Raw genomic sequence first — 24,192 nt, forward strand, 5'->3', positions numbered from 1 at the left:
GTCTTTACAATCATCATCAATCAAACTGTAGAAATAATAAGAAGTAATGTAAGCCAATAGCATAATTCATAATCAATATATTGTCTATATCAATTAGTACATGTGGCCATAACTGTTATTTTTTTATATCACTTTTTTTCTCGCCCTATGATTTTTCAGTGCTGTTCTTTGTTTTGTGGCATGGTTTTCTCTTCAAACTAATACATAATATTTCTTTAAATAAATGGGAAATTGGTAATGTTTCCCTGGCATAGCATGCCAGCATCCTAACATAGATGAAATCTAAAATAGACATTTGACTATGTTGAGTTATTATATTAATTATGCAGTTATAATGGAACAATATCAATTTTTGTGATGTCATCAAGATTACGATCATGAGACATTATTTTCTGAACCATTTCATGTTCACAGGTCATATGATGTCACTTCCACTGATGTCATTTAGATCAAAGAGTGAATGATGCCAATTCCGCTCCCACTAGCATGTAGGTGAATCAACGTCCATGCTGGAAATCTCAAGTTTTAGTTCACCATTTTAGGTGTCACGGTTCTGCAAATCCCAAAAATGATCAGAGGACCCAGCAACTCTGTACATTTTATTATTTATTTTTTTAGCTTTATTTATTATACTGCAAAATACAGCACTCAGCGTGCTAAGGAACCCACGCTGGGCATCAATAAAAATGACGTGTAGGAAGCAGCTTTTCTTTTAATCCCCTCCCATCCCCCCAACCCAACTTCGAAACACATAAAACAAGTGGCAGACCATAAAAAGCAAGATAGTACTTTTGCAACATAAATAGCAGCAAGATAAGTGAGTAGATCTTACAAAAACCCTTCAATCAATTTAAGCAGATTTTTCTACAGGCGATTAGGTCATGTCTGGATGTTCCAGCAGGTATGTAGTCAGTGGAGCCCAGGCGTCCTTAGGCCTAGAGGACACAGGCAGTTCCTCAGCATATGCCTCCATTTGTTCTTTGCAGTATACTAGGTCTCTAATCCACTTCATCAAAGTGGGCGCCGCCCTGCCACCCCAATGCATTGCAACAGCACGCTTAGCAAACAAGGTAGATGTAGCAACAATGCGCCTATTTGGCATGGCTTAATCTTCTTCAGCAGCCCTAGAAGACATAGTTCTGGCATACATACAATCCTTTCTAGTGCCATATCATATATACTTTCATAACATGCTGCCAAAATCTGTGTATGGGAGCACAACCCCCATGCCAGTTGCATGAAATTGGCCCCATCCTGCCCACATCTAGTACATCTCGCATCCTCCCGCAATCCAAATTTCAGCAATTGCGCAGGGGTGTAGTACATCTGATGCAGATACATAAAATGTATAATGCGAAGATTACAGTTGACAGTCAGGCCCCCAGTCAGTTTACATCAAGATTCACCGTTTTCCCAGGACATGGGGGATCAAATTCCTTGTTCTATTTATCAAACACAGAGGAGCTAGACCAGTCATTTCCCTTTGGCATGCATTATATAATTTGGAAATCAATCCTTTACTATCCCCCGATAAGATCACCTGAAGCGCTTTCCTCACTCTAGGCTCATGCGGAAACTCAGGGTATAGAGTACGCACTGCTAAGCGCAGTCTAGTGTATGTGAAAACATGCATTGCTTTATACGTTTGACCAGCCAGAAAATCATTCAAGGATAAAAATGACCTGTTTAAATATATATCCCCAAATTTTGTGACACCTGCATTCTGAAGGACACTCAAGGCCCCTTGCTCCAATGCCTCAAAAATGGGTGGATGTGGCACAATCGGCATGTCTAGCGCATATAGATATTCCCTCCCTGCATGAGCAGCAAGGGTCTTCCACGCCAGAACAGAACACCTGACCTGGTTGAGCTCCTTCCTGCTGCTACCCACGCCTTCATGCAGGGCCATAGCCGCTAACGGGACTGGAAATGCAGTGTCCACGTACACTGCCAAATGCGGCAGGTATCGCGGTGGATAGTGCCAATAATGCATTAATTGCTCCTGCGCACACAGGTAATATAAACGCAAATCAGGTGCTTCAAACCCCCCAACCTCCAATGGCAGTGTCAGCGTGTTCCGGCTGCATCTAGGCTGCTTGCAAGCCCATGCCAATGCCAGTAGGCTAGACTGCAAAGTTTTAAAAAGAGCTACATTCAATGTTATTGGAATATTCACGAAGAGATAGAGGAGTTTGGAAAGAACAGTCATCTTCACTACAGCAATTCTATCAGTCAATGACAGTGGCAGGCGAGTCCAACGGAAGACTTGTTCTGTAATCTTAGTAATGACACATCCGTAGTTCATTCTGAGCACTGTGTCAGGGTCCATGTGCACCCAGATCCCCAGATACTTCCCAGGATCCGCTGACCAGGAGAGCAGGTGCTCCAGGACTGTCTCCTTGGTGCAGTCCGTCAGTGGGAAAACAATAGACTTTGCCCAGTTTATTCCCAACCCTGAGTGCCTCTCAAACAGTATGTACTCACGTAGTAGGGATGCCAGTTGCATGACCGGCTCATGGACAAATAACATCACATTGTCCGCATAGAGGGATATGGCCAGCAGGCACTGCCGGAGCTGCCTTGCCGTGCTTTTGTCGGTTCTTACAGGCTAACGGCTCGAGCACCAATGAAAAGAGCATTGGGGAGAGGGGGCATCCTTGCCTGCTGCCCTTGCATAATGTGAATGTATCAGATACCCACCCATTACCACGCAGCCTGGTGACCGGGAATGTATACAATAGTTGCACCCATTTTAGAAAAAACTGCGGCATTCCCATTCTCCACAGGACAACAAACATTTATCCCCATTGTACCAAATCAAAGGCTTCCGCCTCGGGGTCCAAGCGATCATCATGGCAAATATAGTCCTTAAGTTATGTACGGTCAATCGCTTGGGGGCGAATCCCGACTGGTCAGGGAGGATCAAATTTGGGATCAGGGGTTGTAGCCTGTTGGTGATTATTTTTGCCAATATTTTTGTGTCCATTTTTATTAGGGTCAGTGGCCTATACGACTCGCATTTATTTGCATCTTTGTCTGGCTTTAGAAGTGTAACAATCGGAGCTTCCCTGAGGGTGGGGGGTAGCGTACTAGATTCATAGGCCTCAGCAAATACCTCAAGCAAGCGCGGGCCAGCACCTCAATATAAGCCTTGTAAAATTCAATAGGCAGCCCATCTAGATCCGACACCTTACAGGTCGGGAGGGCCATTATAGCTTCTTTTACATCCTCCACATCAAAGGGCTGGGTCAAGTATTCACGCTGACCATCAGATAGCAACCCTAGTGCATTATCATCCAGATAGCTGGAAATGTCATCCTCGCTAGCCGAGGGCCTGGTCCCCTATAAATTGGTGTAAAAGTCAAAAAACACCTTACTACTCTCCGGGATGGAGTGACGAGCGATGGAGTCCTCATCCACCATCTCCACAATATGTTCCTTTCCTTTAGGAAGAGACAGTTTTCGCTTCAGTGATCAACTAGGTCTACCACCCTCTCCATAGTAGCGCACCTTACATCTCCTAGACCTGTGTAGTACCTCCTGATACGCTGTCTGATTGTGTTCAGATACCGATTCCCTAATTTGAGCCAGAGTAGCGTGCGAGGGACGTTGTTCATATTCACGCTCCAGCGCACTGATCTTAGCAGCTAAGCAACTTATTCTATTCCGGAGATCCTTCAAAACTGTCAGGTCGACACTCCGCAGGATCCGCATGCAGCAACAATGCTCCACCTCCGGACCCTCCAAACACCCTGAATAGTAAACACAGGGTGTTCAGACGATACGGCGAGGGAAAAACCCCATAAAGGGGAAAAAACCCAACAAAGAATAAAAAGAGGAGAAAGGAAGGGGCAGCAGGGAAAAAGAAACTGAAAGACAAAAGTGCATAGGTTAATACAATATACAACCCTACTCTCATAAATTCTTACTAAACAATAACCCCTGTAATCACCTGTAGTATATAGGCACTAAACACCCTATTGCTGGATCCCCCGTCTTCCTTCCATCCTGCACAAAACAAACAAGGGATTAGCATGAAGCCGGGCACTCCTCATCTTAATACTGAGAACCAGCCTTGCTAACATCCACATACCCCAAAATACGAACAAGGAGCTTATAGTTGGTTTCTGATAATTGGTAGATAAACAATAGATAGAGCACAACCGTGCTAGAATGATGCAATGGAATCCGCTCCTTTGAGAAAGTAGCACCAAGTTAACTTAGTTCCAGTACACACATGTATATAACCAAATACGGCAGAGCGTAGTTCCTGTCACTACTGCCCTCCGCTTTGGTGAGCAATTTCCTTGGTAAGCAATGAGATTGAAACCAAACACGGCAGAGCGTGGTTCTATTCACCACCACTACCCTCCGCTTTGGTGCTTTAAGTCCATACCACTCGTGTAGGTATCCAATCCACACCAAGCCTTCGTGACGGTAGTGCGGAGGAAAACGAAAACCCCTCCCCCTGCACTCCGCCACTAATGCCAGAACAATTAAGTTACACGTCCACGACGTGTGGAAAAGCAAATATACAGACAGTCCTTTTTGATGGCACAGAACCCTCGCAGCCGCGAGGCAAAAGGAAACACACAACGCTTGTTTCCTTTGCGCAAAACAAACAATCAACAAAGTACATCCGGATGAACGCGCTAGCCAGCGCGTTCCAAACGTTACCAAATGTCGGCTTCAACTTCCCCGCTGGTTCCAAATGGAAGTTAAACCAACGAAGCCCAAAGGTGCAGGCAAGCGACTGAATCCTACGATAGACCAGGAATCACTAGCGCCGATCGTCGGACTCCACCCGGTGACATCCTGCTACTCCCGAGGTAGTCTGGGAAAAGTAGTTCTGCGCTAGAGGATGCTGGGAATCGTAGTCTTAGGCAGGCGCGCTCTCTAAAACCTGACAAAAACACCAGCCGGCGTCCCAATACATTCCCCTCTAATTGTAACTTTAAAAGCCTCCCAAAGTGTGCCTGCGCTATCAACCGAGCCCTCATTTTCTGTGTAAAAGTTAGAGATAGCAGCCCCAACCGTGGCCCGGAACACCGGGTCTAGTAGGGAAGATTTCTGTAACCGCCACTGAAATTGAGGCCTAACACATGCAGGGACACCAAGCTCTAAAAGCACAGGAGAATGATCAGAGAACATTTTTGCCAAGTGTTTAATAGAGACAGTCCATGAGCACACCTCCTTGGAAACCAACCAATAGTCCGTAGACACAAATTTACCCTCTCTTCAAGCTGGATTTCGGGACCTCCATAGATCCTTAAGACCCGCAGCCTCCATCAGCATAACCAGCACCTGAGCAGCCTGTTTACCCCGCCCCACCGCATCCACAAAGTGGTCGAGCCTGGGATCCAGGCACATATTTAGGTCACCACCCCATATTACTACAGAGGAAGGGAAGGAGGAGATACACCTCCAGACGTCATAAAAAAATGTCACGTCGTCGATGTTGTGGCCATTAGTATTAACAAATAGCACCGCCGTGCCACCCAGTTTTCCTATGACCAGAAGCGCCCTTCCCTGCTCATCGGCTTTGGGCTTAATTAAAGTGAAAGGAATACCTTTCTTGACTAGAACAACACTCCTCTAGATAGGAAGAATATGATGCTGCAACACGTACCACAGGTCAACGACCCCCCACATTTTGTTCCTTATGTTTAGTAAGATGCATCTCCTAAACAAACGTGACCTGCACATCCTGCCTGTCCAGAAATGCTAACACATTACGGATCTTTTTGGGGTTGTTAAGCACACATACATCCCACATTATTAACTTAATAGTACCACCCGGACATGCATTGAACCATCATACATTGCAAGATACCACTTTGTATACATCCCAGAAAGGACCATCGTGCTACCAAATAAGCCACGTCTACACTACACAGTGTCTGCCAAGTTGCCCCCCTCTCCCCGGACCCCCCATCCACTATAGCACCCCTAAATTGCTAAAGACAGCCCAATGAATGATCACATCTCCCCATCCTCAAAGATCTCCAATGGCTTCCCATCGAAGGCAGATCCACCAACAAGAACGCGTGCATTACGCATACAGCCTTGCATCTTCAAACCCCACTGTATCTCTCACAAAAACTTCACAAAGCAGGCTGCTCCAGAGACATGAGGAGCACCAATACCCTCATACTGGTACCTCCCTTGGTATACAAGAAATCCACCCAATCACGCTCTTTCTCTGGTTAATCGCCTTCTATCTAGAACTGACTCCCCAAAGCGTTACGTTGCAACCCCTCATACTTCAGCTTCAAAAAAGATCTCAAGCGACACCTTTTCTACAAATACTGGGGTCCTTAATCCGGCCACCTTACAGGGTCTCACGACATGCCCAGGATGGTGTGATGTTTCACATCACATTATACCTGACTTACTACTCCCATCTATCTCCCTCACATATACTTACACCCTCCTGCTACAAGCTCCCATATAATCACTGCCTACTTCTACATGCTATCTCCTCTCCCTTCTCCCTCCTCGGTCTCACCCTACCTCCAAACTTTCCCCCCTGCATCCCTGGCCACCCCCGCTTACACATCTATCCAAATCCTGTTATGGACTAAATGCACTGCTTATTTTTCTGTTTATGTATTTATTGTTCTTCACATTTTGCTAATATTTTCTCATGCTTTTCCTTTTTGTACGAATGTAATTTTGCAACTTGCCTCCACTTCTAACCCCTGTAAAGCACTCTGATACCCCTGGGTCTAGCCAGTGCTATATAAAACCGTTAAATAAATAAATGAAATACAGACAATCCCCTCAACAAAAACATAACTCAGAGAAATAGTCAAGGTACACCCACTAGGGAGCACATTCAGCCTCCCAGTGGAAGGGGAGGTGGACAAACTTGTCCATAGTGCCAACGTGATAGCTCAGTCAATGTTCAGAGCCTGTGAGGCCTTGGTCAATTCCACCTTCTTTACAGTGCTCACATGCGCAACAAGATGTGTGCCCAACATGAAACCCCCACATAATACAATGTTTCACATGGTGTTGACCAGCTTCAGCGAATGTCCCACCTCACAACAGCCACCAAAGCAGTCAGGTGGCGGCCAGCAGGCAACGACCATGTGTTCACAGTTATGCAGGCCCAACTAGAGACTCACTGTTCCTCCAAATCTGGATCACTAGCGGTTTCACTGCGACGCTTCTTCAGTGATTTGACATGCGCCATAGCGGACTTCAGGTTATTGAAGATCTTGGAGGACCCTTCAAGCCCAATCCTCAGGTGTGCAGGATAGAGCATAGCATGCGGGATACCATCTGCCGACAGCAACTTTTTGACTTGTGTAAACTCCCATCTCGCCGCCTGAACAGCCTGAACCCCTTGGCCTGGCAAATTTTATTTATCACCGGTCTTTCAACTCTAAGCAGGGCCTTCCCTTTGCTTTTATTCAACTGCTATCACAACATAGTTATCGACAACAGCTCTTTTGATCAAGCATCTTGAAGAGCTCCTACTTGAGTTTTGTTTGACTACTGCTGAAGTTTTGTCATTAGGCGATTTTAACATCAGAGATCTGGGACTAAACATTAATTTAGTCACCAAAACCAAAGAGCCAGAAGCCAAGAACACTTTCTTAACCAATTAGAATCTACGTTCTGCAAAGCAAATTACATTGGCACAGGATCCCAGCTTCCATCTATCTGCAACATTCAAGAATCTCTCGACCATTGATTATATATTTTTTATCAACATCTCTGGCAAGTAAGTTAGTTAAAATGGAGATCCCCACTCGTACAGAAAGCCATCATAACCCTTTTACTGTAATAATGGACTTGCAAGTTCCTGTTGCTGCCGAAGTAACTGAAGTGGGGCACTCAATGCAAATTGAACTCCACACTCTAGTCAGGAGAATCAAATGGGAATCTTTAGGTGCCGATAAAGTGGGCACTTGCCTCATGGAAATAATTCCAAATTTCATTCAATACTCTCCCACAGGACATCATCATAGGTGGGACACAGCCATTACTAAATTAAGAGAACTCCTAACAGGCCCTGAAGTTCATCACAGATTCCCCAGGCCTCCCCCGTGGTGGATTTCCAATCTGGTTTTAGTCACCCAAAGAAGAGCCCTAAGGAGGGCCGTGTGCTTGCATATATCTAAAGGTACAGAGCTTATTGCCAATAATATTGCTTTATTACATAAAGCCTACACAAATCAACATGGGAAGCGGAGAAACAAAAAGAACATAAGGACTGGCTAAAACTATTTTCTCTGTTAAAGGAAAAAAACCTGACTCACTTTTGCAACCATATAAACAAACTTCGCTCCTCCAACAAGAGCAGGGAGAACGCTGTTTCTGAAGAAGTATGGTCTCAGTATGTGATTCAACAATACTGCTTCTGCCTCCACAATTGACAACATCCCCGCCTTAGCCATTCTGAGTCAACGAGCAGCGCAAAAAAATCAGCTCCCCCTCTATTTCTGCTTTATAGGCTACAGTGCCGCCTTCGTTAAAGTGTCTTGTAACACTGTATGGAGGAATTAGACAAGTGGGGGATCCCACAGAGCCTGCTCAGAGCCCTTATCTCCTGGCATAAGAACACATGGGTGCGAGTCAGAACTGACCCCACAACAGTCTCTGCAAAAATTCAAACCTCAGACAGCCTAAAGCAAGGATGTGTTCTTGCCCCCTCTTGTTTAACCTCTACACCGCTGACTTGGGGAGATTCCTGGAGCAAAGCAGCCTCCTTCCGCCAAAATTGGGCCACGCAAAAACAAATTTGCACATTCTGCAATATGCTGACGATATTGTCATAATGGACCAGGCCAAGTCTTGCCTCCAACAAGGTCTCCAAAAGACAATCTATTTTCTGTGAGGCTGACATCCTGAAGTACTACATAAGGGAGATAAAAGCTGCAGATAATACGCTTAAAGCCCGGTTAAAAGTAACCATTGCCAGCTCTGGGAACCCATGAAACCGTCCAATTGTAAAAGCATTAAGAATGCTACATATTGATGAAACATCACTAACTGCAGACTCTATTCCATACACAGTCTGGAAAAGGGTTATCAATAAGCAGGCAAGACAAATCTCCTACCAGGTGGACATTCAGGTTTTAAAAACGTCCACTATCTTGCTCCGCCTGAATGATTCATTCCTCCCTGGGGTCCGCAACCATACCTTTTTGATTGTTTAAATGCAGTGGCCTGCAAAAATATAATGTATATGCTTCTTCTAGGTCTGACCTCCACTACCTTCAACCGATGGGCTCCAACTGGTGAGGAGGGGGCATGTAGACTGTGTAATTATAGGTCTGAATCCTGGCTGCATCTTCTGTGCTGTTGTCCCGCCCTAGACGCTCGTAGAATTCTTCTCCTAAAACCATTATACCTCAAAAGGGTCATTAGCACATGTTGGGAGGCATCTGCCCTCTGTTTTACGTGCACAGATATTCAAACGCTCGCAAGGTCTGGAAAAATATGTGAGACTCTTGGAAAACCTGATCCCTCCCTCTCCTGCCTCTTCCCAACCAGTCCTCTTCCCAAAAACTCATCACAGACTACTGTTGCACTTTATCCTAGTGTCTCTTTAACAAACCAAGCCACAAGGCTCATTTTATTCATGATTTTGAAGCTCATAATTACTGTTATGGTCACAGTACAAGATTGCCTTGTTAGAACCATGTGTTATGAATTTGATGGTTTGCTTCGCCTTGTTTTTAATGTGGTAAAGACACTACTGAGACATTTTTATTGCAATGGTTTTAATTAACTGCGCTAACTTAATAAAATCTGAATCTGAATCCGGGCACTCCATTACCTAGAATTCCCTGCTCACTGCTTTGTCTCCACCCCTGCGGGCCAAGGATGGGTGGAGGAATTCAGCGCACCTGTGGCTGGCTGCTGCTAGCCTGCTCACACCTGATGCATGTGATTACTGTGAGCTCTTTTAAGCCCCAGCTCCTTTCAACCCAGTATTGGTCATTGGAGCTAGGTTCCGGTGGGACCAATCCCTGTTTACTTAGCTTTTTTTTTTTTTTTTTTTTTTTTTTTTAAAACCTTTATTGTGCTTGAACAAAAGAACAAATACGGGCCCACAACCTTCAGGCCGGCCACAAAAATTTTGGAGCACAAATACAAGCAATACAGTTTCCAGGCGGCACCAGGAGACATCGCAACAATCAAGTAACGTTACACTGACTAGAATCATGTCGCCAGAAGCAGGAGCATTGAAGGTTAAGTTTAAAATTTTCTCCCCCAATATAAAACAGTGAAGAATAGGAATCAAGGAGAACTGAGTCCGTACAATAGCTTCACAACATGAGCAGGCAACATCATCGCATGAAACCAAAATGGAAGCTAACACCCCAGGCAGCATGGCGGTACAAAATAAAACAACAAGATCATCAGCTAGCATTTACGCACCATGCACAGCACCACCCACTCCCTACTAACCCCAATCGCGGACCCAGAACAGAAATAAGTTAAGAAAAGTGCAAAGAAATAGAGAAAAATAAGGCCCATAGAAACTAAATGTAAAAAACTAAATCCCCCCCCCCACCCTACATCATGCAGAGGCTACGGCCTACCCCCCCCCGGCAATGTGCCTGTCGCCCACTAAAGAACCCGAAATATAGATCAAGAAAAGGAGGAAAAGAAAAAGAAATTTTTAACACCCGAGGAGGGCCACATTCAAGTCTCCCGAGCTCCCCGGCCATAAAATACTCTCCACCCTACACGTAATGACCAAATCAAGACCTGCAAGCACTAAATGGAATAGGGGGAGACATCGCACGGCACAGCAGCACGCATTGAGGAAGCGTCCCATCCCGGGTCCCCACCCGCCCCTCAGTTACAGTACATAGGAATAGGGCCTCCCTAACCCTGGCCAGATCTCAAGCGTCCCCCTGAACATGAATCCGGAAAGGGACCCGCCCCAGATAGAACAAAGGGGTAAGATGGCCGCCCTCGACAAGGAGAAGGTCCCCAAACACAAAATGGACACCTACAGTCACACGCAATGATAGCGATCCAGAAGAGTTCCATCCCCAGTTCTGCCCGCTGTGGCATAGAACAAGGAACCGAGGCCGCACCGTACAAGGCAGATACAGTCAGGAAAAAGAGTTGCAGCGCCAGTGGATCCATGAACAAAAACAGAGAACCAGTATCTGGGAACTGAGGCAGGATGGGAAACAGTGTAGCATCGACGGGATGAGCTGACGGCAGTCCGCTAGAGTAATCACTGTCAGAAAGTTGCTCCATTACACAGTCACGTGGCAACAATGTTTCTCTATCGATGCAAAGAGGGGGCCGATCGGTGCAGCAAGGGGAGCCAGCAGGCGATGCACCCTCCGATCCGAGAGCGGCATCATCCAGCTTCGCGCCGAGTGCGCGAAAACACTCATGCCATTCTGCCCTCAATTCGGCAATCGCGGCAATAACGGAGGCACGGGTGAAAACAGGCGGGCGATCCAATGTATCCATAATCCGAGGTGCACCACAGTATTCCACACACTTCTCGATGCCATGCAGGGCGACCCAGTCGGGAGCCGAGATGTAGTCCACCATTACCACAGAGGGGGCGGCCGCCATGTTGAACGCAATAGTGGGATCACCGATCGCGTAGGCGAGTTGTACAGGAGGCAGTGGGAGTGCGATCTCACGGCAGAATCCGGGCTCGCCACTATCGAGCGAGAGACAACAAAGTCGCCCTCGTTCAGGATCAAGCCGGAATAAGCACAAAGGCGAGCCCACGCGGCCAGGTCCGTGTCAACAAGGAAAGGAACAGCGCGGCACCCCTCAGCGTCGTATGAAAAAGGAGCAGCAGTGGAGACCCACAATCGGTCGATTCACAGTGTCCACTCGAGGGGCCGGTGCAGGCGCCGTCACAGCCCACAGATTGACAGGGAATGGCAGTCACACCACTCATCGGTCAACCCTCAGGAGCTCCAACCGTCTCCGGCGGTGCACAGCGACACGGGGACCGGTCCCAGGGTTCGGCAATGGCCGTCGGGTTGGCACGCCAATATCACCAGCAAGCGGGCAGGTAGGGACACCGGAGAAACACCCCCGGCATCAGCGCGCTTTCTTCGTCCTTCCGCGGCAGCGTTGTAGCAGGATAAGGGACAGGATAGTGTTGCAGGAAACACAGGCTCGGGGAGCTGGGCGACTACTCGTCCGTCTCCGCCGCCATCTTGGCTCCTCCCCCGTTTACTTAGCTTTTGATATTCCTGGGTTCCTGAGCTATAGTTATTCTTTGTTCCTGTTCCTGGGCTTCAGCTATTTCTTGTTCCTGATCTGCACTGCTTGCAGTGCTCTCTTGACTCCTTGTTTCCTGGGCTGTAGCTATTTCCTGTTTCCTTGAGCCAGTACTGCCTGCAGTGCTACCTTGACTCCTGAGCCTTAGCCCAATTCTTGTTTCTGCCCCAGCACAGCCTTCAATGCTACTTTGTTTTCTTGATTCCTGAACCTGCACTATTCTAGTATACTCTTGTAGCCGCCCCTTCTGTATATCCTTTTCCAGTCCCAGCCTTTCTTCCCATTTTCTTGGTTCCAGTTCCTAGTTTCCTGTCTTTCTATTCCTGCTGTCTTGCTTCTAATTACCATGTATATGTGTCACTAGCTTTCTGCCAAGTGCGTCCAATGATTTCCTTTCTTTCCTATTAAGCACTCCTCCTTGCTAGCTCCTTGTCTATCAACTTGTGTTTAGTTCTATGCCCTTACTGTTACTGCCTTGTGTGTTCCTGTTTGATCGCTAGGATCCGTAGACACAGCTGACAGCCTAGATGGTGTTTCTTGTGAGTATTGTCTTTGAGTTACATTTATAACATCACCATAGGTATCAGCTCCACAGACCCTGCCTATGCATGCATATCCTATATGTCGGTATTTGCAGTCAGTATCTGTAACAGCAATTGTGGGTGAGGAACTTACTGAGCTTCAGTCTTACCGTGTGGAGCTCCCGAGTGCTTTACCCCACATTCCCTTTATTGTTAATTTTGTTTTATATATATGTCTTGCATATCCGTCCTGTGTGTAGTTTTTTTTAATGCTAAATCTCCTCTGAGGGCCAGTCTTTTCTGAACCTTAACTCTCTTATTCTCTTGTACAGTGCTTCCTCTTAGGTTTACCTTTCTCCTTTGACTCGCTGTGTGATCTTGGGCAGCTCTGTACCCAGTATTCTGCCTACTTTGTCTTCCCTAGTACCAGTCGCTGCCAGAGTCCCTGACACCTGCCAGTGTCCCATACTGAGTCCTGACACAGAGCTGTAATGCCAGCAAAAATATATGGTCAAGCAAAAGGCAAATAATACCCAGTGACCCCGCAGAAAGGGCAGATTCCTACATAGAGATATAATTACTCAATAGTAATCTTCTTTACTCTTCCTCAGCCCATTTTTTATTCTTGTCTCTCCAGTCTCATTGTCATGGCCTCTCTCTCTGATGCTTGGGTATATCAGGAAATGCTGTGGGTCATCACCCCTTTTATAAGTCCAAGCTTTGGGAGGAGACAACATGGGAGGACAGGGCGGGACTGGTGGCACAAACAAGCCCTGGCAACTCAGTTGGACTGGCCCCTTCATTGTACGGGGGAAGGGGAGGGGGGTAGGAGGTGCTAGTGAGAAGCACTGCTGCTGCTTTTGTTAGAGGGGGCCGATATTGTAGCACTGCACGGCCCCCGGTAACAAAAAAGGCCCCCACCACTCAAAAAACGTTCCCCACCCTTCCGGCCCATCGGGGAAACGCCCGGTGCCCGCAACAGCCAGTCTGGCCCTGTGGGAGGACAGAGAAATGTGTTTTATTCTGGGTAAGTCAAGTGGCGTCTGAGGGAGATGGACACACCTGGGATGTAAGTACTATTGCGAGGATGAGTAAATGGGGTAATGAAAATTACCAGTCTGTAATCAGTGCACTAAATGGGGCTTTTAAAATTGATGGCTGCCGCAAAAAACTGTCAGCTGCAACATATTTTAATTTTGACACTTTAGAATTGGCACGTAGTAGTTACCTTCTGGGAGGAATTATTAATTGCTTAAAAGTAATCCTTGGCAACAAGTTAAATAGGTCTCCCCTTCACTCATGGGCCTTTTCCTTGCTTTAGGAAATATGTCTAATTTCAGCTCAAAAGATGCGGGTATCAACAGCCTCAGTAACAGCAACAAACTCCAGCATTGGTCTGATAATGGAATATTTGATTTGGCACGTAATTTAATAACACCTCCAAAATGCAGGAAGGTTGCAACTTAAACATTAAAATATCAGAATATGTAATATGTTTTCTGACTAGCAGTCAGCTAATAGAATTTGTGATTTTTGTTCTCTCCTCTTGTAATCTCGGTTGCTGTAGTTATATCTTCAATAAATAAACATCAGAGCCATTTCGAACTGGTGCTAAGTAGACGTGGGGGTATTTATTTTGTAATCTGATGTACTACTGTTCCTCTTGTGTACTTTGCCCATCATTGCTTGAATAAAGAATTTATTAATGGCACTGTGGAAATACTGCTTTTGGTATTTTCTCACAGCATAGATAACTTCAAAGGGAATATACTACAAATCATAAAATACGTGGATGCGGTATTTTCCATGTTAATTTAATCTCTGCAGGTTTTTGGAAAAATTGCCATTCGCTAAACGTGGTTCCCTCTCTACCACACAAAACTGTATAAATGAGCGCTTAAGGAAACCTATTTAGCAGCAGAAGCTTTACGCTGTTCATCGTGAACATCCAACTGGCTCAGGCCCTAAATCTTCGACCATACTACGGGCTGCTGCTAATCCAAGAATGCCAGGGGGGCTTCTGCAGCCCAAGAGGTGCAGCGACGGGGACAGGCCCTCAGGGGGCGCCAACCCTCCATGGGCCCCTCATTCAGTTTAAAGCCTATAAATATCTGTGGGATATTGGAGACTCGAAAGGCCCTCATCACATTTTGCGGGAGGGGGGGGGGGGGGGCAACATTTTGTGTAACACAGCTGGAGATGTGTCCTGCCGGCAGGGGGCAGATGAATCAACGGGATTTTTAGTCGCAAACGCTGCAATTCGCAAAAAAGCAGCGTTTGCGACTAAAAATCGGGAAAACGGGATGTATGAAGGAAATGGCATCGCAAAATTAAGGAATCGCAAAATTTGCAATTCCTTAACTTTGCGCAAGCATTTAAGGATTCGCAAAAAGCAATTTCTTAAATGCTATGTAAGAAACACTTAAGTTTAGCGAATTCACCTTAAGAAATCGCAAATTACCACCAACTTCAAGTTGGTGTTAATTTGCGATTTCTGTCACAAATGCACTGTTTGGCATTTGTGAAGGTGCCATGTGGCGCTCATACCTGCCCTTAGCGCATGTATGTGCGCCATATGCGCACACATGTAAAATTCAGGGGTGCAGCAGGGTTTCCTCAAGACACCCTTGCACCCTTGAAATTATTCTCAATTTACGATTCTCAAATTGCGAATCGCAAATTGAGAATAACTTCCCAATCATTCCTATGGGCCTCCTGGCCCTTAGAAATGAATGGGAAATTATTCCTTACTTGCGATTTCGCAATTTGCAAATCGCAATTTAGGAATATTAAGAAATCCCTAAAAAATTGCGATTTTCTACATACACCCCAAATTGCAATTCTCAAATAGCGATTTCTAAAAAACGCTATTTGAGAATCGCAAATGATGGTGATGATACATCTGCCCCCAGGTCACTTATTTTATTAGGTCTCAAATAGACAGCAGATGCGCTGTTTCTTCAAGACATGTTGTTTACTATCAGTGGTCTCGGAGGGCGCCCATTACTTATCATTGGTTGGCATCATTGTCTCCCTCAATTGCTTGCATGGCGCTGGTGACCCCTGCGGTCTCCACTTCCTCTTCTGTGTGTGGCCCTTCCCTAGACCACGTACTTTATGTCCTTCCACTGCTTGTGATTTCATTAACAAAAGACATAGCCTCCGTTACAGTTCCATTCCAAAAAATACACACATCATCGATGTAGCACCAGTAGTGGGAAATGTGTGGCAACCATTTGGCGTGTGTGACTCTGAGGACGCGCTCCTCCCACCAGCCAACATGTAAGCATGAATAACTGGGGGAGAAGCACGAACCCATTGCCACACCGCGCAATTGTTGGTAAATGTTACCTTGGAATTTGAAATAATTTGACGTTAAACAACTCCGTATCATTTCCAGCAGCATTGTGTTATGTCCTCGAAACATAATGTCCCGTTTGTTTAAGTAATACTCTGAAGCATGCAACCCCTGAGAATGGTTAATCGAGGTATACAATGACTCAATGTCCATTACCAAAAATATGTAATCAGAATGCCAACATACATTTGTCACCTTATTGAGAAAGTCTGTGGTATCTTTAAGATACGAGGGTAAAGAAATCATATAGGGTTGCAAGAAAAAATCAACATATTTGGAAATCTTTTCATTGATACTACCAATGGCTGAGATGATCGGGCGCCCAGGAACAGGGGATACCAACTTATGAATTTTGGGAAGGAAATACAAGAATGGAATAATTGGATTTTCAACATTTAGAAAATTGAACTCATTCTTAGAAAGAAAACCTGACTTATACCAATTTGATAGTCTCTTTCGAGTGGCCACTTCAGTATTTATCATAACATGCTGACTAGATATTGAGTAGCATGAAGAGTCTGAGAGATGTCGGTTAGCCTCAATTAGATAATCAGTTTGTGCCCAAAGTACAGTGTTCCCTCCTTTATGTGAGTTTTTTACTATCACTTCACAATTGTTTTGTAATTTTCTCACCAATTGATGATATTGAGCATTGAAGTAATTCGTTTGTCTAGTTTTACTCAGAACTTTACGGTTTAAAATTTTCAGTTCAGTAATCACCCTGTCACTGTAGACGTCCAAAGCATCTCTAGGCATAAAAGGAAGAAAAGTGGATTTGGGTTTGAAAGGGCTGGGGGCAGGTGAATTCACGGTTAAAACTTGGCTCACAGTAGGGCCTGGCTGTGAGTCACATTCATGTGCCAAGTCATAAAGATTTTGTAAGCCTCCCGAGTCCACAGCTTGTATTGATGGCAAACTAACCCCACTTATTGGAACGCTTGACTCTTTTTTACGTTCAGGATTCAGCTTGAAATACTTCATTAATTTGATCTTTCTAATGAATTTATAAACATCAATACGTGTTTGATTGTAAGAAAATCTATTGCTTGGACAAAAACTCAAACCCAACGATAACAACTGCTCCTCAGCTTTAGTAAGAATAGTATCAGTAAGATTTACCACTGTGTTTTCCGTGATGTGAGTCACTTTCTCCAATTCTTTTTGGTCCTTGTTTGCGAAATATTTTTGTTTGTGTTTTCGTTTCCTTGCATGCCGGTTTTTGCTGATTGATTTACTGGCTTTGATGGAGGATTGCGGGAGCGCAGGGAATAACGCTGGTCCTCGTTGACAAAATTTAATTCATCAATTAGAGAAAAACTTGCAAGACTCGACAAACCAGGTTGCGCAGATATTTGATTGTCCTCAGAATCATTGGAGGTTAATGAATTAACAGAGGTTAACGAAATCGTGTCAGATTGATCTTGCAGTGTTGTAATTACATCATTGCTTGCAGCTCCTGATGGATTCGGATTCTGTTTGCTGCTGACCGCCATAGCTTTTCGTTTATAGTTGTCATTCTTTTTATATATATATGCATATGGAAGGTAATATTTGTAGATTGAAGTTGCATTTAATAAGCTCCGGCTTTGAAGTGTTGTTGTGCTTTAAATTACTGAATTGGTTTTTATTTTTTGTAATTCAATAGTGAAGCAATTGTAGCTAAAGATGTACTTATTTATGCAGTCACGTATTACATGTTAAAACACAGAATAATGTAAGTATAAGTAATACGTAATTTATTTTAAGCAGAACAAACAAACATCTTTCTTTTAAAACATACTTATTATACACGTTTATACAAAGCAATACATATGTGAGGTACACATCTATAGTTCAAATAAATGCTTATATACATAGGGATATGCTGTATATGTATGTTTGAGTAGGGTGGTTATGTGGGGAAGAGCCAATTTTTGAGTAGTGTTCTGAAGATATGGTGGTTATCCGTGGATCTTATGTTTGGGGGTAAAGAGTTCCATAGTTTGGATGCTTGGACAGAGAAGGATGTGCCGCCTGTGTTTTTTTTCTTGTGTGGTGGGATTTTGAGGTGAAGTGCCACTCTAGAGAGGAGGTTCCTTTGTTGAATGTATTTTGTGAATGTATTCCTGATGAAGAGTGTCCTGTTCTTTGTATTGCTTTGTGGGTGATACATAGCGGCTTGAATGGGGATCTTCTGGCAACCGGTAACCAATGTAGGGCTTTCAATGCAGGGGAGATGCACTCTTGTGGCATTATGTGGAAGAGTAGTCTGGCAGCAGAGTTCTGAATCCATTGTAGTCTTTTCATAGTTGGTAAAGGTGATCTGTGGTAGAGGCTATTGGCGTAATCGAGTTTGGACAGAACAAGAGAGATGGTAGCCTGGACCTTGTGTGGAAATCCCAGATGGGGGAAAACACGTCACAGAGTTTTTATAGTAAAAAAGCTTGATCTTACTAGTTTGTCCACTTGGGCATTCATTGATACCTTGGAGTCCATGCTCATTTCGAGGTTTCTTACTTCCTTTGACACTTTAGGCGGTATTCCCAGATCATCAGGCCAGGCGGCGAGTGGGTCATCTTTTTTCCAATCGCCACACACGAGTATTTCTATTTTGGAAGCATTCAATTTGAGATGGCTCCATGTCATCCATTGATCTACGGCTCTCAGACAACTGAATATTGGTGAGTTTCCAATGTCTTTGGGGCATTCCAGTTGAAGGAGTATTTGTGTCATCTGCATATTTATAGCGCGTGAGGTGGAATTAATTGATCAGCGCTGGTAATGAATTCATGTAGAGGTTGAAAAGCATGGGTGAGATGATATAGCCTTGAAGGGCCTCTGCTTTTGTGAAGTACGGTTTAGAAGAGAAATGGGGGTATGGATGACATTAGTTCTGTTGTGAAGGTAGGATGTGATCCAGTCTAGAGCAGTACCCTCTGTGCCAGCTTTGTAGAGTCTTTGTAACAGAGTGTCATGTTCAAAAGTGGCAAAGGCAGTTGAGAGGTCCAAGAGAAGTAGTGCAGCAACCCCGTTCCGGTAACTGTGATCTTAAGGCCATCCCAGATGGCTACGAGGGCAGAACCTGTGCCTCTTTCCGGACGGAATCCCATTTGGAAGTCTGAAACCTTGGCATTATCTTCAATGAATTGTGCCATCTGGGCACATGCTTCTATTTCTATCAGTTTGCCCTGGAAAGGTCCATTTGTAATTGTTCTGTAGTTGTTGGGGTTCAGCAGGTCCATGTTTGTTTTCTTCAGTAAAGTATGGTCAGAGCCGGTCGCTCCACCCGCCGCGTGGCTCATCCTTGGTGTGCCTGGTCTCCGCTTCCGCCGCCGCTGCCCTTTGTGCCTCTGCTGTGCCCCTGATCTCGCCTTAAACCGTATTGTATCTGCCCTGTTGTGCCCCTGATCTCGTTTTGCCCGTTTTTGCATGTTGTGCCAGTAATTTGTCTGTTTCGACCATATTGTATCTGCCCCTGTTGTGCCCCTGATCTCGTTTTGCCCGCATTGTATGTTGTGCCAGTAATTTGTATTTTGTTGTGTTCTCGCCAACTGTTGTGGCCCTTCACCCCGCTCCCCGCCGCTGCTCCCCCGCGGCCCCACCCCCGCTCCCTCCAGCATCACCGTTCCGCTCCCCTCCCCACTCGCCACCCCGCTCCCGCCTCCCAGCTGCTCCTCCCTCCCACTGGAAACATAGGGTTGTGTCCGCGAGGCGGGGAGCTGTGACCTGACCTGACCTGGTCAGAGCCGGTCGCTCCACCCGCCGCGTGGCCCATCCTTGGTGTGCCCGGTCTCAGCTTCCGCCGCCGCTGCCCGTTGTGCCTCTGCTGTGCCCCTGATCTCGCCTTAAACCGTATTGTATCTGCCCTGTTGTGCCCCTGATCTCATTTTGCCCGTTTTTGCATGTTGTGCCAGTAATTTGTCTGTTTTGACCGTATTGTATCTGCCCCTGTTGTGCCCCTGATCTCGTTTTGCCCGCATTGTATGTTGTGCCAGTAATTTGTATTTTGTTGTGTTCTTGCCAACTGTTGTGCCCCTCCACCCCGCTCCCCGCTCCCTGCCGCTGCTCCCCCGCGGCCCCACCCCCGCTCCCTCCAGCACCACCGTTCCGCTCCCCTCCCCACTCGCCACCCCGCTCCCGCCTCCCAGCTGCTCCTCCCTCGCTCCGCCACCCCCCACTCTCCATTTATGGCAGAGTCCGCGCGTACGTGCAGCGTTCACGCGCAGCGGGTGCGCCAAAGGCAAGCCCGTCTACGCCCGTCCGCGCCTGGCCCGCGCCCAGCGCCTGGACCCCTGGCCCCCACCATCGCCAGACCACACGACGGACCTACAACGCCGCCACCCTCAACGCACTCAACACGGGCCGATCACCAGCATGCTACTGTGCTACCCTTCTTTTGTTTCTTAGGCGTTGTATTCGATGAAAGGGGGAACTGGTACCCCCAGCTGAAACTCAAGGGCAATGTGGTTGCAAGATCCACCACAGCCCTTATGAATTTCTCAAAAAGATTGGGTGCGCGACCCATGGAGGCCATGGTCCGCATTTATAAATCAAAGTGCCTAGCAATTGCCTCATATGGGGCCGATATTTGGGGCTATGTCCCAACACCAGGGATCCAAATTATAGAAAACAAGTTTATACGATCCCTTTTGTCACTCCCACAATCATCCCCCACATATTCAATTCACTGTGAAGTGGGTCTGGGGTATATTTCTGATCACTTAAAAATGGCCCCTTTGTTATGATGGGTTAAAACCCGGCTAAATGAGGAGATCAAGCTGAACCACCTGATACTCAAGGACTGTATGGCCCTGGACAGAGCGGATAGAATACCCTGGCTTGCGTATGTTAGAGCGGCATGCGTGAGGCTCGGGCGTCCGGACATGTATTTATCACCACAGGGCCTCAGGAATGAGGATGTAGGGTGGATCAAGAACAATTTCCTCAAATTACTGGAGTTAGAAAGGGAGGAGGTTGAACTCAGGAAACCTATGGTGAGATCAATTTATCAACTGGCAATCTCCCCAGTCATGGAACCTTATTTGAAGTACGTGACCAAATCTTACCATCGTTTCCTTTTAGTCAGATTTAGGTTCAACCTCATTCACCTTACGCTTGGTACCTATCCGAAGTGGGGGACCCCCGAAGATACCCCACCGTGCACCTGTGATAGCTTTTCTACACAGGACACGCTCCACCTAGTGATGTTTTGTGAGCATTACCTGGTGGCCCGCAAAAGAATTTTATACCCAATCCTGAAGGAACTAAAATTTGTCCAGGTGAGGCCTGCCCTCCTACATTTACAAATGCTTGACTTTGTTCAGGTCACATACAGTGTAGCCAGTTTTCTGGTAGCGGCAGCGCGTATAAATAAAATTAGACTGACCCAGACGAATTCATTACCAGGATGATATTCTCCTAAAAATTTTCTTAGCATGTAATGCATTGAGGATTGCCTGAAACTGGGGTGGGCTTTTTGTTTATGATACTGATTTTATCTTATTTCTTCTTTGTATCAAAGATTTTAACTGTTTTAGATTTTAGATTGTCTAAATGAACTGCAATCATGTGTATATCTGTATATTTGTATAATTTTAACATGTATAACAATGAATTTAGCATTGCTTTTATGGTTTTTATTAACCGAAATAAAGATACTTGACTGACTGACTGACCCCGAAACGCACCCACTGACCCTTCACCTGCCAAGCCTGCAAATTCACCTGCCTCCGGACCTGCACCTCACCCGCCAAGCCGAACACCAACAGCAACCACCTCAAATGCATCCTGCTCAACACCCGCTCCGTCCACAGACACGCCTTCGAACTCTGGAACCTGCTCGACACAACATCACCATACGTCGCCTTCCTCACGGAAACCTGGATGAACGCCTCCTCTGCTCCCGACATCGCCATCGCCATCCCGGAGGGATACAAGATCACCCGGAAGGACCGCGTCAACCAGACTGGAGGAGGCATCGCCATCGTGCTCAAGAAAACCATCCGCATCACGACCAGCTCAGACGACACCCTCACCGCCGCCGAACATCTCCACTTCCAGATACACACCGACCCCAAGACCACACTCAGAGGCACCCTCATCTACAGACCCCCGGGACCACGCACACGATTCAGCGAAGACATCACAGACTTCATCAGCCCGCACGCCCTCTCCTCCGCTGACTACATCCTTCTAGGGGACCTCAACTTCCACCTGGAGAACAACAAGGACAGCAACACCACCACCCTGCTGGACAACCTCGCAAACCTCAGCCTCAAACAACTGGTGATCACCCCCACCCACTACGCCGGACACACGCTCGACCCAGTCTTCTCTTCCAGCAAGCACATCTCCTTCAGCCACTCCACCGGACTTCACTGGACTGACCACAGCTGAGTCCACTTCAGCTTCAAAAGAACCGCGACCCACCACCGCCCACAACAGATCCCTCGCAGGAACTGGAAACAGATCACCGCCGACCAGCTCACCACCTCCCTCAGCCAGAACCCGCCCGCCAGTACCACGAACCCCAGCGAAGCAGCCATCAACCTCACGCAATGGATCACCAACTGCGCTAACGATCTCGCACCACTGAAGACCCCCCCCAGCAGACACGGCAGCAAGAAAGCCCCCTGGTTCACCGACGAACTCAAGAACTCCAAGAAGAACTGCCGCACCCTCGAGAAAGCCTGGCGCAACGACCAGACCACAGACAACTGGACCGCCCTCAAGCACGCCACCCGCAAACACCACCAGCTGATCCACACCACCAAGAAGACAGCATTCAAAGAACGACTCGACAACAACGCCCACAACAGCAAGGAACTCTTCAGCATCGTCAAAGAGCTCTCCAACCCCAGCGCCGGAAATAACGACATCACTCCCTCGCAAGACCTCTGCGACTCACTCGCCTCATTCTTCCACCGCAAGATCGCCGAAATACACAACAGCTTTGGCGCTCCAACCACGTACCCCACCACCATACCATCGCCCCCCACGACCACCCTCAGCGCCTGGACCCCGGTCAGCACCGAAGACACCACCCGCGCGATGAACAGCATCCACTCCGGATCGCCAACCGACCCCTGCCCCCACGACGTCTTCAACAAGGCCGACTCCATCATCGCACCCCAACTCAGAGACATCATCAACGCCTCCTTCAAAACCGCACCTTCCCGGGAAGCTGGAAGCACGCCGAGCTCAGCGCCCTCCTGAAGAAACCGACAGCGGACCCCACTGACCTCAAGAACTTCCGCCCCATCTCGCTCCTCCCCTTTCCTGCCAAAGTCATCGAGAAGACCGTCAACAGACAGCTTGCCGCCTTCCTCGAGACGAACGGATCCCTCGACCACTCGCAGTCCGGCTTCCGAGCCAACCACAGCACCGAGACCGCCCTCATCGCAGCCACTGACGACATCAGATCCCTGCTCGACAACGGGGAAACAACGGCCCTCATCCTCCTGGACCTCTCCGCGGCGTTCGACACCGTCTGCCACCGCACCCTAGTGCAGCGCCTCAGCAACACCGGTATCCAAGAGAAGGCCCTGGAGTGGATCATATCGTTCCTATCCGGAAGAACCCAGATCCTCCCTCAGCCCCACCCTCTTCAACGTATACATGAGCCCCCTCACAGCCATCGCACGCCAACACAACCTCAACATCATCTCCTACGCCGACGACACCCAGCTCATCCTCTCCCTCACCAACGACCCAGCCTCCGCCAGAACCAGCCTACACGAAGGGATGAAAGACGTCGCCGAGTGGATGAAGAACAGCCGCCTGAAACTGAACTCAGATAAGACGGAAGTCCTCATCCTGGGACCATCTCCCTCCGCCTGGTAGGACTCCTGGTGGCCCCCTGCACTGGGCTCTACTCCCAAGCCAACGGACCACGCACGTAACCTGGGCTTCATCCTGGACTCCTCCCTCTCGGTGACCAGACAAGTTAACACCGTATCGTCATAATGTTTCAACACCCTGCGCATGCTCCGAAAGATCTTCCGATGGATCCCCACTGAAACCAGGAAGATGGTCACCCAGGCACTCGTCACCAGCCGGCTGGACTACGGGAACACCCTCTACCCCGGCACCACAGCCAAACTG

The sequence above is a fragment of the Lissotriton helveticus genome, chromosome 5_1, assembly GCF_964261635.1.
Source record: "Lissotriton helveticus chromosome 5_1, aLisHel1.1, whole genome shotgun sequence".
Lineage (NCBI taxonomy): Eukaryota > Metazoa > Chordata > Amphibia > Caudata > Salamandridae > Lissotriton > Lissotriton helveticus.